Genomic DNA, 17,486 nt, shown 5'->3' on the forward strand with positions numbered 1-17,486 from the left:
TCTAGCTAAAACCCAAGAAGTGTGAAAGAAGATCACATCCACAAACACTATTTGAATTAAAAGCCAATTTGAAGCCAGCACACCTTACCCAGACATTCTTTGGGAACCAGGCGCACAGACAAAGCAGGAGACAACAGAATGGCCATACAGCTGAGAAAACTGCTCTCTTTGGGTGAACGTTTACTACACAGAATAGACCAAATACTTGTGTACATATTTTAGAATGCTGTGTCTTGTTTAGAATGTAGTGGTTAGCAGCAAGTCTTTGCCAGTAGCCACATTGTATGGCCAAGTACAGAAGTGAAACAATGTAATTAAAGCTGGTCAGGAATTTTTTGATGCCACATTTTTTTTTTAAGGTTGAGAAATGCTGATTATTTGAATTTGAAATATTTCCGATCAAACACTTTTTATGTCAAGGATGAAATTTCTCACCAAAATGAGAGTGAGATCCTAGAATTGCTAATAGCCCACTGGTGCACAATTGATGTGGGAAACCTCTGTCCCAGCTCTGGTCAGCCAGATTCACATCAGGAACATACATTTGGTTTCGCATCCCAATATGTGCTCTAGCCACTGGGCTATTGGTTATTTTGGGTGCCCTCTCTCTCTTTTGTTGTTGTTGTTTGTTGTTGTGGTTCCACATTGGCACAAAAAACAAATTCTAAAATCTTGAAGCTTTTCGCAACTTGAAAGTCTTGTTTTCTGGGAAGTCAAACTTTAATTAGTTCATGGTAAGGTAAACAATCACTTCTGTGTTAAAGAATGCAGGGCAAATAGCTTCAGTTTGATTTGCATGTAACTGCAAAAATCATGCATGGCTATTCACTTGAAGGGGGAGGAGAAAATTTTGAAGCACAGGCTCCTTGGAATAACAAGAACCAATGTAAAGGTTTGTATTTTCCTAAGAAGTGGTACAGATAATCTATAAGCAGTTGAAGAGGGGTGGGGAAGCGGGGAAAAGAAGAAGAGACATCCTTTATTGGCCTGAAGATGTCCATTAACATCTGTATGAAATCACAAATTGGTGAAAAACTTCCAGGGCTTTGTAATAATTTTTTGAATACCATGAATGTTTAGTATTTGTATTGAGAGAGTTCCCAAACAGGATGAGGACTGTGCTGTAAAGGGTTAAATTTAAGTGACACCTTTAAACTTGCTACTCTCCTGCAGGACACACTACATCATCACACTCATAGGGCCAGGTTGATTCTTATACTTGGGCAGGTACCACCATAGGAAAGTGGCAAGAATCTTTTCTATTTAGGAACAGCCAGGACTTGCTGTGGCCCATAGCGCAAGCTAAGGTGGCCCATGTTTCAGTGACCCCTACAGCTTGTACTGGGACACAGACTTGCATAGGTCAGCTCTTTTCATTAGAGTAAGCGGCACCAAAATTTGTCAGGGCTGTAGGAAAGATCTTTACTGAGCAGTCAGTGTCATGTACAAAGAGCCTTGTGGGCCTGGCAATAGCATGGCCCCAGCTTCTGTAACTCAGACCCAGATATCACGCTGAACTAGGTCCTTCCTGAAACCTGATACTTTCTCCATTTCTACTCATACTACAAATCCTGGAGGGTAACCCCTCCTTCTTCTGGTCTGTACCAGAATGTTCCCTGCATAATCAATGTTGTTTAGTACCAGATACATCAGAGGAAGTAGCAAGAAACCTGAAGTAGAGTTATGGGGTAACCTGTCTCTAAAGAGTTTCCTCCCAGTCTCTGTTAGAGATTAGCTTAGTCCCTGACACATTCCTTCCATAGCCCCTTTTTCTGTTTTAAATCAATCCTTAACTTTGGATGTTCTCATAATCCATATAATGTTCAATACTTTCTTTTCAAACTTGCTGAATTTTGTATTTCTTGTGGCAGTGAGTTCCACAAGCTAAGTATAGAGAAAGTTGTTCTTACTGTATTTACGCCTCTTCACAGAAGGGAAAGGAGGAAGAGTGCTCAATCAAACCAGTCTTTTACTCTATATCTAAGGGTATGTCTACACTACCACCCTAGTTCGAACCAGGGTGGTAATGTAGGCAACCGGAATTGCAAATGAAGTCCGGGATTTGAATTTCCCAGGCTTCATTTGCATCTCGCCGGGCGCCGCCATTTTTAAATGTCCATTAGTTCGGACTCCGTGCCACGCGGCTACACGTGAAACGAGGAGTAACGGTAGTTCGGAATAGGAAGCCTAGTCCGAACTACCTAGTCCGTGCCGCGTGTAGCCGCACGGCACGGAGTCCGCACTAGCGGACATTTAAAAATGGCAGCGCCCGGCGAGATGCAAATGAAGCCCGGGAAATTCAAATCCCAGGGCTTCATTTGCAACTCCGGTTGCCTACGTTACCACCCTAGTTCGAACTAGGGTGGTAGTGTAGACATACCCAAAGATAGTTCCATCTCTGCTGCCGATTTTTTTTTTAATTTAAAGTGTGTACTTTTTATTTTGTAGCAGTCACATAATGTGCCTTCTAAAATATCAGTAGGGCAGTAAACAAAACCAGAGGAGTCTGAAAAAATACTGTCCAGTTGCATTCGTTTTTGTTTTTAAAAAGCTAAAAATATTTAAAATTCTGTCTGCACTGGATGCCGATAAGTAGCCTCATACCGTCAACACCTCATTCTGTGCCAGCTTCCTGTTCGCTTGTTTGTTATTATTTGGTTTCCTGTTACATGCAGTGCGTCGGGGGGGAGGGGGAGATTTGTTTTTACATGATCAATTTACAGCTTTGTTTTTAGTTCCATGAAATATTGATGTTGGATGCATTAGAAATCCTTATCCTTGAAGGAAGTCTGTTATGTTTCCATTGGTGGTTAGTCACATCTTTGTCTCCGCTGGATGGAAAAATTTCCTATCACTTTGACTTTAAAATTACTGAGATCTATTTGTTCTTCCATAGAGCAGCTGGAGGCTTCACCTTCCCAAGTGCAGTATTTTCACTAATGTCAAGTCATGATCACTGCAACTGAATAAGAATTGTGGATAGCCTATTATTTAGAAAGGGTTGGAAAATGAATCTAGTTTTCATGAATGAGCAAAAGAGGAGGTTTTTCAATTTTGTCACAATTTTTAAGTTTTCTTCAAAAAACTCAGCAGCCAAATATTGGGTTATTTTTGGTCTTCAGCAACTAAAATAAAACTTTTTTAGTCTTCTGAAACTGAAAACCAATAATTTTCAAGTAGAAAGTAACAGTTTTCAATATTGTAATGTACACTTGAAAATATTAGAAAAACAAAGTTTCCTGAAAAAACCTAATAGCAAATGGCTATCTTACTCATTAGTTATAATTATTCATTGTTATGGTGGCACCTGCTGAGGTTGGACCACCCTTATGCTAGGCACTGTATGTACATTATATGAAAGCCTGAAATCTTACAGGCTAAATAGAGAAGACTGATTAATCATGGGACAGAAAAATAATTTGCTCAAGGTCATACAGCAGAGCCAGGTCTCTTAAGTTCCAGTCTTGTGACCTTTCCATTAGGACATGCAGCTTCTCATGTGGCACTGTGGCTACCTGTGAAAGTTAGCCACAGTCAATAAGTAGCACTCATCAGATAAGCCCTCATCTCTAACACCATCACAGTGGATTTTGATCTAGAAATATGAAACTGTTTATTTCCAGCAATGCTGACTGAAGTTGCCCCCAAACCAACTGGTTCCAACACAGGCTATGTAAGTTACCCACAGCAAGAGGGGTGAAGGACACACAATAGATAGGGTACAAATGGATGGGATAAGGACCAAGCAAGGGGGTGACTTGCTTTGAATGTCTTAGTGCTTTTAGTCAGTTTGCATTAGATTCTTCATAGCTTTAGTGTTGGTTTATTGTTATTTAATTATGCTTTAAAAAGTCACAGCCTGTCGAGCAGATGTGTTACTGGCTGCAAGATTGCAGAATAACTGCTGAGTGCCCATCTTACTCTCCAGTTGTTACATAAGAGGAAAGCCAAACAAATGCCTCACAGACGTGTTGGCTTCGAGTGTTAAAAAAAATAACAAAATTATGGGTATTTTTTTTGGTGTGATTTCTTAGAAGGCAAGTCACCATGCTGTAAAATAAGCAGATCTGTTACTGATATTTATGAACAAAGATGCTGACAGACTCTCAAGCTAGCATGTTGGTTGCCATTCTTTTTACAAAGACTATTGAAGGTTGCTGTACATGTTTGTTGCTATGTATGAAGAAAACAAATAGCAGCCAAGTTGTTTGCTTGCACAGTAATATGCAATACAGCAAAACCTGTGTTATCCGGCATGCTCGGGGATTAGGGCGTTCTGGTTATCTAAAAATTCTGGTTCTGAGGGTCCCATCAACCTAGGAAAAACCAATGGACAATAATAGTAAAACTCAAGTTTTTAATATTGGTAGTTTTGTAGTGTGAGGCAGTTGGGCTCACATTTCTATTTGTAGTTAAAGATGATTAGTATGTCTTAAATAAAATATTGTTAAGCCAATCATGGTAAACCAAGCCAGGCCTGTGTGCCTGAAGATGTGACAATAATGTGGCTGGGGCAATGCCAGTTAACAAAGTTTTCTGGTTAACAGACTGCCGGATAACAAAAGTTTCACTCTGAAAGGAAAGTAGGGCTGTTGATGGCTGTGATTGCAAGGATACGTTTTTTTGAGTGGACACATCTTTCAGGCTGTTATATAATCACCATACCATGATCCTTTTTGGAGCAGTTTCAGACTTAATGTGAAGACAATTGGGTTAATTTAAACTACAGCAATCCCCAGATTTTCAGTCAGTGCCCATTTTCATCCTGAGCATATGTTTTTTTCCCCCCTAGATTGCAGAACAAAAAGGAAAAAAATAATTTTTTTTTGAATGGTAACAGATTTCCATTGTAGATTTCCATTTTCCATAGAAATTGTAGTTCTCTATTTCCCTCCCTGGTCCATGAGTGAATAAGTGTCTATTTTAAATGTCTGTCTTCCTTAAATGAAATATAGCTTGATTCTGATCATTCACTTTCAGCAGCTATACTCAGTTGTAACTGCATTGACTTCATATTGGCTACAGGTCAAGTTCCACACTGACCTGAATGGAATTATTCTGAATTTTCACCAGTGAAGAGCTTGAACTTCGAAAGACCAGAAGAGTCAAAAATCCCTAAAGTTGCATAGATAGATGGTGTTTGTTGTGCATTCTGATCTGATATTAAAATAAAATACTTCACAACCATCCCATTAATAGTCAAGGTACTTTAAAGTGATTAAAATATCATTTTCAGGTACTTTAAATAGCACTGTTTAGTGTGCATTGACAAGACTTTGCTAGAATACTCACAGCTGAAAAACATCTTGACAGTTTTAGCAGATTTCTGTAAAGATAAAATCAGGGTGTCCACTGTCAGAAGTAAAATGGAAGCCATACTGGTGCTATATTCAGGCCCTGCCCTGCAATCCTTACCCTGACGACTATTCTACTGACAGCACACTCATCATGTGAGTGAAGGCAACAGGACAGGAGGTAACGTGGCAAACAAACAAACAAAAAAAAAACTGGGAACAAATGTGCTGCATATGAAGGCTTATTGTGCAACAAAAGTTTCCATATAGTTCTAATATTTACAGAAAGTTCTGAAACATCCTTTGCCTTTCTTCTGGTATTCAGGGAGCTGGCAGGAGAGCACAGTATAACCAACCAATGAGTCATCAATATATTGCAATAGGCATTGTTTAGGCATTTTAACTACCTGTCTTTTAAAATGCAATTCCTAGCTGTTCCATAATGAAGGAATAGCTTCAACATCAAGACCATTCTGTAGAAGCCCTTTCCCCACTTGTGGGATTGATGTTCTTGGCATGAAAGGACAACCTGGTAAATGTAAATGATATGTGAGAAATTCTGTTGGCAGGCTGACCCGCTGCGACCACAATGATGATATATTGTGAAATCCAAATGAAAAGCTCATTAAATGAGGGGAAAGCTTTGCTTAAACGCTAGGCAGCATCTAGGAAACCACACACCAATTGGAGGGAGAAGAGAATGTTCTATTGATTCCTTGAAACGATTCAGCCTGTTGCTTGCGTGGGCACTCAGGGCATTTTTGTCATAGTATCTTCTGTCGTCTTCATTTCAATTATGCTAAAAAATGTCCTGATTGTTATTTTACAAGGGCAAAGATTAACACATGGAGAAAAATTCTGGGAGAAAGAGAAGGGTTCAGGGAGCCCCCTCTCTATCTTTATTTAGTGCCTCTCTACACTAGAAACTATATAGGTAAAGTTAAATAAGCACTCCTCCTTATGGTAGAAACAGTTATAGTAGATTAAATATGTTTATGCCAGTATAAATTATTCCTGTGTAAGGCCATGTCTACACTAGGAAACTATTTCAAATTAATTAAATTCAACTTAACTCCTGATTTTACAAAATTGAAATAGCGTGTCCCCACTATGAGGAAGCCTCAAAATTAGTCTCAGGCAGGCTCCATTAATGTGGATATGTTTCCTCGACTTAGAACCCCAGGAAGCACTGGGGAGTAATTAGTTCAATTTTTTTTTCTTTTCTTAAAACCCATCTATCTTCTAAAGCTCTATTTCTCCAATCCTCTCCCTCAATATCCATGGGGAATCTCCCCCAATTAGGTAACCTTAAAGTCTAATTAACAATACCTCTATGTGGCATCTGTTTAACTCATAACACATAACAATACCCTTGCTGCTAAAAGTAAGAAAAAATTATGCTAGTTGTATTTCTCAGTTTGCTTGGCAATACACACTCTGCCGTGACTGAAGGCTTGAATGACTTGTGGTACATGTTCTTTTTCTTTATCCTCCTGCACCATCAGCCACATAGCACATCTACCAGCTTCCACCACTTGTTTTCGTTTTATGCTGGTTTATTCAGGCTTCTTAATGTCATGTTGATGGATTTGGCTTCTTTCTCTATTTGGGTTATCAGCAGTGTTTCCCATAAGTTGTGTGCTTGTGCAGATGCTCAGGATACATTCAAATGCTGCCCAGCTGATTAGTATAGCGCCCACAGCTAGGTTTTGTACATGCCTTAGCACACACAAAACATTATTTTACACATGAATGGGAAGATTAGGGCACGTCTACACAGCAGGGCTAAAGCTGAAATAAGCTATGCAACTTGAGCTATGTCAACTGCATAGCTTAAGTCAAAAATAGCTTATTTCAGTTTTTGGCCCTGTCTACACAGCCGGGATATGTCTACACTACCACCCTAGTTCGAACTAGGCTTTCTAATTCGAACTACCGTTACTCCTCGTGGAAAGCCTAATTCGAACTACCTACTCCATGCCGCGTGTAGCCACGGGCACAGAGTCCGAACTACCAGGGATTTAAAAATGGCGGCGCCCGGCAAGATGCAAATGAAGCCCGGGATATTTAAATCCCGGGCTTCATTTGCAACTTTGATTGACTACATTAACCACCCTAGTTTGTAGACATACCCCAGGAAGTCCGAGAAAGGGAAGTCTCACTCCTCATAAAATAAGGGTTATAGCAGTTGCAGGAAGGAGCTTGATATTATTTTGACATTATGTCAAAATAACTGCTTATAGTATAGACACGGACTATATTATTTTGGAATAATGTCAATTATTAACACTGCTGTGTAGATGTACCCTTAGAGAAAATATTGGTTACCAGACCCATGAACACCCTTACGTCTATTATTCAGAGCTATGCACATGGGAACATTCCTCCATCTACCACCAAGGGGACATGCTTGGTAGCGTCTAATGTTATGTGGAAGCACCAAAAAGAGAAGACTAATATTGTGGTAATTCTCTGTCTTAATTCAGGATGGGTCCAAACACCTCAGAACTTTGGGGAATTTTCGCTCTGGATCCAAACTTAACATCTCAAACCCATCTCTGTAAAGCAGCAAGAGGAAAACAAACAACATCTGTGAGACTAGGGCAAAGACTCCATTGGATTTTTAATGGGGAGCTGTCTGAGTGAAAACTGAGTGTAGATATCAAGATCTGACCTTATATGAATTCTAGTATTGCTGTGACCAATCTTGTCCTGGGAATAGAAACAAAGAAGTAGGAAGAGTAATTTTGAATTTAAACCAGCTATACTTAAAGTGTACACTATTGTATCTTATTGTTGCTCTGGGTAAAAATGGACTAATTATTAAGTTTATATCTATCAAGTAGAAACAGATGTGAAGAAAATAAAAGGATCTAGTTGGATAAAGTTGAGAGAAAATTCCTGTTGATCATTAAAACATAACTACAATTTTTTTTCTTAAATGATCAGCCACCCCACGTATTGGTGATTTGGAAAGAGGAGTTTTGATGGCAGTATGGAAAATTCCCTATTTCACAGCAATGCTAGAATTCATATAAGGTCCATATTTTAAGGGACTCTTTGGGGGCTATAATGTGTTTAACAAGCCACACTGGACTACCATTTAACATGCATGTGAAATTTAGTGGTTGAACTACTGGAAAGTTTTGAGGTGTGAACTGAAAAGCAATGTCTACACTACTAGGTTATTTAGAAATAAGTTATTTCAAAATAATAACTCCTGAAATAATTATTTCAAAATCAGCTTATTCCTCTTCAGAAGCAGAAGTTATTATTTTGAAATAACAAGCCTATTATTTTGAAATACAGTAGATTTCTGATAATCCGGCACCTTTGGGACCTAGGTGGTACTGGATTATCAGATATGCCGGAGTATCAGGAGGTGCTGCATACTCCCAACCCAATCCCTGTCACGTTACTGAACTTTAGGGAAGCAGCCAGATCACTGCAGCACTCATGGGGAGAGGGGGCAATTGGCCCCAAAAGTGGCACAAAGGGGGCCATGTGAGGTGTCAAATAGAAGCTTGCTTTCTTCTGATTCCATATATGCTATTAATGTAATTGTATAATGTCTGTGTGTGAAGTTATAAGCATGTACTTTGTGTGGATACCAAATGTTTCTCTATATGTGGTTGAACTATGGGCAAAGCACCTCAGCCTATGGACATGCTAATGAGCAAAGGTCTGGAACAATAGCCCTCTATAGGCCAAGGACACACCTCAAGAATGGTGACTCATACCTAGGGGCTACCAGCAGGGAACACAGGGATAGGCCACGGGCCAGGTGACCTGCTGCAGCCAAGAAGAGACCAGGAAGGAAGTATAAATATGCCATGTGGCTGACTCCATCTTGGTCTTCAGATCTGCTTCTGACCCCAGATGTGGCCTCGCAGGGAATCACGAGCCAGAAAGAACTGGGGACCCATCCTGACATAGGATGTGCAACAAGGACTTTAAAGCCAGCGGCTATAACATCTCTGCTAGAGCCTGCATCGAGAACTGGAAGATTTGATGCATGTAATGTATGATTCTTTTAACAGCCTTACTCTCATGCTTTTCTTTCTTGTAGTAATAAACCTTTAGATTGTAGATTCTAAAGGACTGGCTCAGCGTGGTTTGGGGTAAGATCCAGAGAGTAAATTGGCCTGGGATCTGTGGCTGGTTTCTTGGAACCAGACAGAAGTTGTTCGGGGTAGGTGGGATTGGGTTCTAAGACCCCCCCACCTGTGTATGAGGCCCGGGGCCATCTGGGGCATGGATATTGCTGAGGTGTCAGAGGGGTTTTGCTCGTGAGGCTTCAGGCAAGCAGCTGAAGTGCTATGTGGGACTGGTTTGTGGCCTATTTGGGAAGGTCTCCAGTCTGGGGGCTAGAGAGAGTCCCGAATTTGAAGAATTTGCCCTGAGCAGATGCCCGCAGCTGTGCCCAGACCCGGCCTGGTCCATCACAATCCCCTTCCCCCTCCACCTTATGCTCGGGTCCCAGAGCCACCGGTACAGCCATGCGTCTCCCTCCAGGTACTGGGGCACGTGCGCTGAGCAGCCGGCTTTCCAATGAGCTGGCTGGAATGTTGTGCACAACCCAATCCCCCTCTCCTTCTCCTACCTCTCCCCTGGAGCCAAACACCTCCCCTCCCTGCTGTAACCTGATCCCACTGCCCCTGCAACCTTATGCTCAGGTCCTGGAGCAGCTGCACGTCTCCCTCCAGGCGCTGGGGCACGTGCACTGAGCGGCCGGCTTTTCAAAGAGCTGGCTGGGATGCTGTGCGTAACCCAGTCCCCCAGCCCTCCCCTCCCCTTTCCTTCTCCAGAGAGAACCAAATACCTCCCCTCCCTGCTGTAACCCACGTGAGAGCGGCTGACCTGAGCGGTTCCGGGTTCCGTCCCGGTTCCGTCCCGGTTCTGTCAGAAGCACTTGCAATTTTGATGCCGGACTATTGGGAGTGCTGGACAATTGGGTGCTGGACTATTGGAGTTTTACTGTAATAGGCTTGGTAATGTGGACACTCGCTTTGTTATTTTGAAATTAGGGGAGTTATTTTGAAATAACCCCCCAGTGTAGACATGCCCAAAGTAGTTAGCGGAGATACTAATAGTCTTTTGTTGTCTTGGATAGAACTGCAAAGATTGAAGTTCAGCATATACTGAAACACAGTTCTCTTCCTCTCTTTGAACAGCTGTATACAAATCATAGACAGAAAATAATATTCAATACTTTGCTCCTTTTCAGAAAGTTAGATTGTTCTAACTTTGTTTTTATTAGAGTTGTTGAAGAAATATTTGGGAGAAGATGATGACAATGGAGGAGACCTTCCTACTGTCATGAAAGTACAATGGAAGAACATTACATTGATCTTATAGAAATGTCTGACAATATTTCCCGTTAATATTTCCAATAATGCAGGTTTCAGAGGCTGCTATTTCCACAAATAACATTATACCACCATAAACGCTGAATCATTGGCACTGTGCTTTTATTACACAGCCCTAGTGCCTGCTATTTCAAAACTGTTCTCATGTTTCCATTACATATGGCTAAAGTCATATTTTTTAAAAGTGCAGACAGCTAACAGAAAAATATGCAAAAAGGAGAAAAATAAAATGAAATGGTGGTTGTTTTTCATCCATGATTGCATTGAGGTTTGAAAGTAAAGGAGTGTTTTGAGGAAAAATCTTGATGTTGATTTGAAATAGTAGTGAACACATTGCTATCTTTACATCTCATAGAATCATAGAGCTGGAAGAGACCTCAGGAGGTCAAGTCCAGCCCCGTACCCAGGCAGGATCTCCTCTGCCCCTGTCCTCCAACTTGGCTGAAAAGAGACCCAAGGTTGAGTAAACAGAAAATAAGCTCTCTTAAAAATTGTTTAAAAAACAATAGTTGGATCTAAGCAGGGTCAAGAACTCTGGTTTGAACTTGGGTACATTGTTGCTCAATTTTTCTTCCATTGGTTGGCTCGCTATCCTTTGTAACAGATAAGGAAAGGACATGAGCTCCTGAAAAAGATGAATCAGATTCTGATAGTATCATTAGGGTGCATATGTTTGAAGATAATTGCTATCTGCAAATGTACTTCTAACACTCACTGAACTATCAATAAGATGATCTGAATGAAGTACTAGCTGATGTGCCACCCTGATGTGCCACTCTGACGCACATTCCTTCCCATAAGTATGGCCTTCAAAAGAGGCACTTACACAATAAAGTTCCAAATTCTAATTTCCCCCCACCTCAGAAAGTCTTTGTGTAACCTACATACTTACAGGATGTGTGGTTCACTGTCCCATATAGTGGCTCTTAGACCACAAAGGGTACATCTATACTGCACAGAATAATTATTATGAAATAGCACGTGTACAGTGCAGAGAAACCTCACAATTAGTCCGAGGCAGGCTTCCCTAATGTAGACATGCTATCTTGATTTAGAGCCACAGGAAGCAATAGCTTAGAATGGCCCTGGTGAGGGGCTATTTTGAAATAGCAACAGTGGAGCATCTACACACGCCTTATTTCAAAATAGCTATCTCAGAATAGGTGTTATTCCTTGTAGAATGAGGTTTACAGATTTCGGAATAAGCCATCCGTTATTTAAAAATTATTTTGAAATAACGGAATGGCTGTGTAGACGCTCACATTATTTTGAAATAACGCTAGTTCTCAAAATAACGGTGCAGTGTAGATGCACCCTTACAGCGAGAGAATGAATTTCCTCTACAACCAAAGAAGAGCTCTAGCTGGTGGAGACTCATGCATGAAGATCCAGAAGTCCCACGTTCAGTTCCAACTATCAGCATTACAAGTGGAGGCCTGTTCAAGTGGGTCTCTGAGGCTAGGGATGCACTTCCTCAGCTAGGGGAAGCATGTAACCCACACACCCACTGGGTGTATTTCACTGTTCCATGTCACTTAGACCCCTTACAGAGAGAGAGAGAATGAGTTTCCCCTGCAGCCATAGCTGAGAGGCTTTTAGCTCAAGCAATAGAGGCTCATGTATGAAGGTCTAGGAGACACAGATTTGGTTCTGCCTGTTGCTGTTACATTTTCAGGTTTAAATATCATTGTACTCACCCTCTTTGCTGCTTTTTAGATAGGAAAAATCCCTGTGGAAATTTAACTATTCCTCCAATGCTTGTGAAAGGGAAAGGTGCAGACATTACTCACCAACACTGCTCATTACCTGGGGAGATATTCGATAGGAGTTAGGCATCTTATTGCTCTTTGCTTTGGAAACTCCTCTCCCCTCCCAATGAGTTTTCAGAGACAAAAGAATGGAGCCACAGACATGCAATTCTTTCTAACCATGGCTGGAACCACAGTCATGTTCACACCATCCATTGGTCTGAGGATTCTTTTAGCTCTGTCAAAGGCTCTGCATGGCCCTTTTTTAGCTCTGTCATTTGCCAGGAAAAGATCATTGATCAGAGTGATCCAAGCAATTTCAGTGCCACCCCAAGTCCCCAAACCAGAAAGAGTTCAAGGAAACCTGACGACTCCCATTTTTGGAAAATTGCTTCACTGCAACCATGGTGGTGATCTGAAAAGAAGGCTTAAGACTGGTGATGGAGTCTACATCAAGAAGTTATTTGAGTCGTGTTCTATATGCACTAGTAACATGTGTTAATGTGGTGACCTGAGTAGTTACTCTTGTAACCCCCAAGGAGATTGCTTGGATTCCCGGGGCTTTGTCTGCTGGCAGCTCAGGGAGAGGCACTCTGAGTTTGCCTTGGCTCCCCCTCCCTACCAGGGCCAGAGTCTGCCCGGCAACCCACAGGGAGTGAGATGCCCCTCCCAGGGGGAAGGAGAGACCATTGTTGAGGGGAGTCTGGAGCCAGCCAGGAAAAGGGGAGGACTGAGTGTGTGGGAGCTAGTAAGCCCCAGGCCTGCATGCAGGGTTCCCCCTGAGAGCTAGCCTCTAGGGACCTGAAGGCAGGATCCCTCAGCTGGGTTTATGTCTCCACTGTTGATTCCCAGTTGTGGAGTTTGCTGGGAGGCTTCCCCAGCCAGGCGGAGTTGGCTCTCCAGCTCCCTGGGTGAGAGAGTCACTGCATGGTCAGCTGGGCTCTAGCAGCAAGTTCAGGGCTGCTGCCTGCGGTGTGGGTCTGAATGCTGGGCTGGGAGGCTGTAGTTTTGAATTTTGGTGCAGTTGTGTGGTCTGCATCTTGAGCCCTGCACCCCTTCGCGGTGAGGGGAAATTCTGGGACCGAAGCAGCCTGGTTCCTGCTTGAAGAGGACCCCTGTGAGAAGAGAGCAGCCCCTTTGCAGAGACTGAGTCATCTCTCAACCTGAGGCTCATTCATGGAGTGTGTGAGTGCACCAATTTTTAGTTAGTAAGTCAGGGAATTTGTTTGGGGATTTTATTACCTGCAGCATATTAAACTGTGGAGGGATTTACCATCTTCTCCCATTTGTGAGTCCTTTGGGCTGTACTGGACCTAGTCAGCCCCACTGCTAAACCACCGCAGAGAAGGATTGTGTGGTCAACAGTCATCAAGGGCCCCAACAAAGTACGCGTACCAACGGGACACTAACCTCACAGTTGCTGGGCACCGGTGACCCTAAAAATAGTGTTACCCTGTTCTGTTATAATTGTCTCCTGTTTAATATCATTGTGTTTATTATAGTGTATGTGTTTGTGTTATTTTCTGGGAGTCTCCAACTATCTTACAAATACGTGGGGATTATCCTGGGCTAGAATTTTCCTCCCAAGCTGCCCTGGTGACCCTGCTAGGAAGGAGTGAGGGGGGTGGAGGCACCGCCAAGTACATCAATCAGAAAGAATAAAATTGAGTAGGTGGCGGGATCCAGAAGAACCCAGACCTATCCATCCGAACCTGAAAGGAGATTGGCTTTAAAAGAAGGTAACCAGGTGGAGAGGGGGCGCTACATTGGAGGCACCGCTGGGATCCCGTCTTTTAAACTCATACCTTATATACACTCCTGCTGTCTTCCTGGGATATTAAGTAAATTCCCAGTATGGATTATCAGAAGAGGCTTATAGCTTGGTGTGAGCTGGAGGGAGCTGACCCTGAACGCCACTTTATGCTCACTAATGTACCCACTGAGTGGGAAATTAGACAAATTGAAGATGAGATTGCTAATGTCAGAGAATGGGGAACCTGTGTGGTTCGGAGTCAGATGAAAGCACAAGGGGAAGCTACTTTATCTCTTCTTGTAGAGAGCAAGATTATACTGTCTACTGTAGTGACTCCCCATGTAATTCTGCCAGATGGAGAGAAGGACGGATGGAAGGTGACCATTCAAACACAATCACATTTTCCCTCCCCATCTGCCCCACCATCTGAAACTAATGGTTTTCAGTCCAAATTGGGGAACTTCCTTATGCAGGAAGGGAAGACCATGACTGAATTAAGGACTCTTTTGGGAAGTAGTCCTGTGCCTCCTTCCAGTTCTACAGACCAAATAATTTTTGCTATGGGAAAAGCAATAGGGGAGTCCATAAAGACAGCATATGAATCAGGCCCTTACAGAAAACTGAAGTTCTTTTCAGGCATTAAACCTGTGCCTGTAGGGGAAGATGACTATGACACTTGGAGGCATCAACTAAATCAGGTGATGCAGGAATGGCAATGTAGTGAGGCTGAAAAGAGGAAACGTGTGGCAGAAAGCCTGCGAGGACCTGCAGGGAATGTAATCTGTGCATTAAAAGCCAGCAAGCCTGCTGCCACTGTTGATGACTATCTCTCGGCGATGGAGGATGCCTTTGGGAGCCTAGAGACTGGGGAAGACCTCTACTTTCAATTTCGATCCTGTTACCAACATTCAGGTGAAAAACTATCTTCCTATCTTCACAGATTGGAACCATCCCTTCAACTGTGCATCCGCCGTAAAGGCACTGAAAGGAGCAAGGAACACCGAGTACGACTAGAACAGGTCATACGAGGTGCTATTTATGATGATTTTCTAATTATGAAATTGAAACTTGCAGACCGATTGGACAGTCCTCCAGAATTCCACCAACTGCTGCGAGAAGTCCGGGAGGAGGAGGAAAAGAGAACGGTTAGAGAGAGGAATAAGATCTCAGTGAGCCAGACCGTTGGTCCTCAGAAACTGAAGGATGACCTTTGTCTGCCTACCACTGAGGACCTCCATCAACAGCTCAAAACCCTGACAGCACAGCTCACTGAATTTATGACGAGTAAGATGCCTCAGGGGTCACCTAGCGATATTCTTCCACCAATTTTGACAGAAAGGAAGTACCCTCCTTTTCACCCAGGGAGAAGGGACCCCAACAGAGAACCTGTAAAGAAAACCTTGGTGACCCTCCCAAGGAACAAGAGATTCTGCTACCGATGTGGCGAGGATGGGCACATTTCCACCCAGTGTGACAACCCAAGGAATGAAGAGAAGGTAGCGCAACGAAAAATGGAGCATACTGGGAGCCATTACAGTCAGAGCTCCACTAAGTTGTGTTATGAACAGCCTTCCTGGAGCCCATTCCCAGAAGGATTGATAGGCCCAGCAGCGGTAGTTAATGTGATGGTAGAAGGGATTCCCTGTAGGGCCCTGCTGGACAGTGGATCTCAGGTCACCATCATTACTAGAGAATTCCATCGGAAATTCCTCCCTCAAGTGAAGATCCATCCTCTAGAAGGATTGGCAATATGGGGCCTTAGCAATGCTAGTTACCCATACGATGGATATGTACTAGTGACTTTACGTTTTCCTGCAGAACTGGCTGGATGTCTCCAGGATTGTGATACTCTGGCTTTGATTTGTCCTGAGACACAAAATTCTGATGGCATTCCCATATTGATTGGAACCAACAGCAACATGTTCCAATCTTTGGCCACACTTTGTGGTCGTTTGGGCCAGAAGACCCCAGATGTGGTTCGCCCTCCATGGAGAGAACTGACCCTGGGCTCATCCACAATGCCTTCTGACCATGATAGCTCTGACGATGAATCTCTAGGGAAAGTAGTAAGAGTATCCAAAGCTGTTTTGTCCATACCCCCACATGGTGAGATTGACTTGAGGGGAAAACTTGAGAAGCACAGTAGCAGCCTTCCTCATACAGTAATGATGGAGTCCTCTGATGGAGATAACCTCCCTAGTGGTCTGATGGTTCTGAGAGGTTTATTGTCCTTACCACAGCTGGAAGAAGCTGGCATTATGGTCAGAATACGAAATGAAACCAACCATCCCATAGCCATCAGGAGAGGAATGGTATTGGCACGATTGTATAGAGTAGAGAGTGTTATGAGCCCTGCAGCTGCAGCCAGAAAGCCCTGTAAGGCATTGGATCCTGATCTTTTTAATTTTGGTGATTCTCCTGTATCTCCCAGTTGGAAAGACCGGTTAAAAAAGCAGTTAAGCGAGAGACCTAATGTGTTCTCCACTGAAGAATGGGATGTGGGGTGTGCCCTTAACGTGGAACACACCATTCGTTTGGCAGATGACAGGCCTTTCAGGGAGAGGTCCCGAAGACTGGCACCTGCAGACATTGAGGATGTGAGAAAGCATATCCAAGAACTATTGGAAGCAGGAATAATTTCTGAATCCCGTAGCCCCTATGCATCCCCCATTGTGGTGGTGCGGAAGAAAAATGGGACTGTGCGCATGTGTGTGGACTATCGCACACTGAATAAAAGGACCATCCCAGATCAATACACTGTACCTAGGGTAGATGATGCCTTAGCTTGCCTAGCAGGAAGCAGATGGTTCTCTGTCTTAGATTTACGAAGTGGCTACTACCAGATCCCGATGAGCTCTGAAGACAAAGAGAAAACAGCTTTCATTTGTCCCTTGGGATTCTACCAGTTTGAGAGGATGCCCCAAGGTATCTCGGGAGCTCCTGCTACATTCCAGCGTTTGATGGAGAAGACAGTGGGGGATATGAATTTGTTAGAAGTGCTGGTGTATTTGGATGACTTAATTGTTTTTGGGAAAACTCTGGAAGAGCATGAAGCTCGACTAATGAAAGTGTTAGACCGCCTGGACGCTAGTGGGTTGAAACTGTCACTTGATAAATGTCAATTTTGTCAGACCCGAGTAAAATATGTAGGCCATATTGTGTCAGCAGAAGGTGTGGCGACTGATCCCGAGAAGATTGAGGCATTAACCACCTGGCCTGTACCCAAAGACCTGAAAGCTTTACAATCTTTCCTAGGCTTCTGTGGATATTACCGCCGATTTGTAAAAAATTACTCCTCCATTGTGAGACCGCTCACCAATTT

At 43.0% G+C, this 17,486-nt stretch overlaps 1 long non-coding RNA gene across 1 annotated transcript in view; it reads left to right on the forward strand.

Moving 5' to 3' along the window:
- LOC142826695 (uncharacterized) overlaps window positions 1–8,483 on the forward strand; it is a 53,945-nt gene extending 45,462 nt beyond the window's left edge. Inside the window, exon 3 of the long non-coding RNA XR_012900898.2 lies at window positions 7,781–8,483. This is a non-coding gene — a long non-coding RNA (uncharacterized LOC142826695). The remainder of the gene's footprint in view (window positions 1–7,780) is intronic.
- The last annotated feature ends 9,003 nt before the right edge of the window (window positions 8,484–17,486 follow it).

This window comes from Pelodiscus sinensis, chromosome 2 (genome assembly GCF_052426305.1).
Source record: "Pelodiscus sinensis isolate ZL-2025 chromosome 2, ASM5242630v1, whole genome shotgun sequence".
NCBI lineage: Eukaryota > Metazoa > Chordata > Testudines > Trionychidae > Pelodiscus > Pelodiscus sinensis.